We start from the raw sequence: 2,650 nt of genomic DNA on the forward strand, positions 1-2,650 counted from the left end.
GCGTGCTGTGAATTCCCTTTTCACTTAGAGAAACAACACCTGCTCCACTGGGCCCTCCCAGCCTCGCTGCCCTGGCTTCTCCTGGTCGGGCTGACTCCCATTTTTGCAACATGCATTTCTGACTCACGGGCCACGGCTCATTTTAAAAGTGTTCAGCATAAAGAAGATTGGGTCAGGTCCATCTGGTAACAGTATATATCCAAGGTTCTGTGTTATTTGGATGGAAAATAAGACAATAAAATCATCCAATGCCTAGAAACATCTGGTGCCTCTTTATAAAAGCCTACCACTTGACTGTCTGGAAACAAATTTATTTGTATCCAACATATATCCTGAGAGTTCTTTTAATTTTTTTCCTCTCCAGCTGCAATGCCACATGACAAGAAAACATGTCTTTTCAATTCACTCTCTGCCGACACAGATCTGAAAGTGCTTTCTACCCTTGCTGAATGGACTTGGAATGTTCAAGGGACCTTTCACAAATCTGTACCCAAAACCTATAGTCCATGAAATGTATGGCTGCTCTCCAAAGACTGCCTTTTACAAGTGTCAGAGAGAGCACAGCTTCTATAGCTTGACCTTGAATTGTGATTAAATGGATCATGTTTACCACCTAGTTTGCTTAAACTGAATTCTCTTAGGTAAAAGTCTTGTCCCATGTTTGGGGACAGGCCTGAGTTATTGCCAGGACTTCAAATGCTACTTCTTAATATTTTTGTCTGTTGCTACAGTTTTCAAAGCACTTTCAGATGCTTCGTCTCCCTTGGCTCACTTAACAGACTTGTAAGGGAAGCGGGCAGATATTATCAGCTCTGTTTTGGAGAAGAGAAAATTGAAGCAAGATGAAATGGCTGTGCACTCCAGCTGAGGCGGCCCTGGGAGCTCACCCCTGACCCGCTCTTCTGCTGCAGGCACTTAGCGGGTCAAGCAGAGCAGAGATGAACAGTCAGACCAGCCTTGCTCTGTGTTCTTGGGGGCCAGGTAGAAAGTCCAAAACCAGCAGAGCTGGCTCCGAAGGCCCCGGGCGTGGAAGCCAGTCAAGGTGTGCAGGGACCACCGTTTCTCTCCACGCTTATCTCGGACCCCAGCTGCTGGGAAAGTTCTCCTGCTGGGACAGGGACCCGAAAGCCAAAGCTGGTGGCCAGTTCCACCTTCAGCAATGGCTTAAAGACTGCAGAGAAGGAGCAGGCGTGGGGCAGCGGGGCTGAGCCAGGGTTCCTGCGGGCTCCCTGGCAGCATCCCTGAGGCCAACGCACAGAGCACACCTGTGAGACGTGGGTCCAACAGAGCCTCAGAGGCCAGGGGCTGCAGTGACAAGTCACGAGCCACAGATGGAGTCACCAGGGCAGAGTGACAAGAGCTCCCAGAGGAGAGCACAGAGTGGGCTGTGAGGAGAGACTTTCACCTGGACGGAATCAGGCTTCTACCCAAGTTTGACCTGAGAGTAAACACGGCAAGATGTTCAAATGGAACTCAGCTCTGGTTACAAAAATATAGGTCTTGTAACACAAAGCAGGCCAGATTCATCAGACTAGAAAGTGAGTCCGTAAAAGAGCTAATCACAGATTTAAGGAGGGAAAGGTAGACACTGAATCTGAAAACCAGGAGATGGCATATTCCCTTTCTGTTGTGTACAAAATCACCACAAGCTTCAGACAGCTCCTGTGTCCTCATGATGCCCAGCAGGGTCTACTGGTTTCTCTGCTGAGAAAGATCAGTATGTTTGCCAGGCTGGACTCTCCTGAGAAAGTTCTGGTAAAATGTCCACCTCCGAGAGCAGCCTGGTTCCTGGCAGAGTCCACTTCCTGTTGTCATTGGTGTGACGTCTTCGTTTTCTTGCTGGTGAAGTGAGGTCACTCTGCAGCAGGGCTCCAGCGTGCCCTCCACGTGGCCTCCTCCATCTTCGAAGCAGGGAGGCCCGGCCAGGTCTGTCTGGAACTTCAAATCCCTTTGACGTCTCTTCTTAGTGAGTAACAGAGAAAACTCTGCCTCTCCAGGGTACAGTGACCAGGCTGGACCAAAAGACTCTCTCCCATTGTCCTCAGAACATGCCACACGTGTCTCAGGGGCCCATGTGCACAGGCTTCATACAGACTCAGGGGACAAGATTTAAAAGGCCAAGGTCACGGGATTGGGGGAGGCATTCTTAGAATTCTGTGTATTGCAAGCTGGTCACACTGAAGGCTGGAAGGAGACAGCTTGCCAAGTGGAGCCCCGGGCCACGTAACATTAAAAGCCGCACAAAGAAGCAAAGAGGTTTTTATGTTTTTAATGAATATCGGTGACAAAAACTGAAGAGTAAGTCCAACAATGGAAGAAATGTCTCCAATGTCAACTTAATACAAATCCCAGGAGAGAATAAGGAGAGACCAGAAGGGGAATAGGCAATAATCACCAAGTTTTAAAAAGAGTTCAATGGCCAGGCCGGGTGCACACCTATGATCCCAGGGGCTCAGGAGGCTCAGGCAGGAGGATCCTGAGTTCAAAGCCAGCCTCAGCAAAAGCAAGGCCCTAAGCAACTCAGGGAGACCCTGTCTCTAAATCAAATATACAAAATAGGGCTGGAGATGTGGCTCAATGATCAAGTGTCCCTGAGTTCAATCCTTGGTAAATAAAAATGATAAAAAATAAAAAGAATTCAGGAAAAAAT

The sequence above is a fragment of the Callospermophilus lateralis genome, chromosome 14 (genome assembly GCF_048772815.1).
Source record: "Callospermophilus lateralis isolate mCalLat2 chromosome 14, mCalLat2.hap1, whole genome shotgun sequence".
Classification (NCBI taxonomy): Eukaryota; Metazoa; Chordata; class Mammalia; order Rodentia; family Sciuridae; genus Callospermophilus; species Callospermophilus lateralis.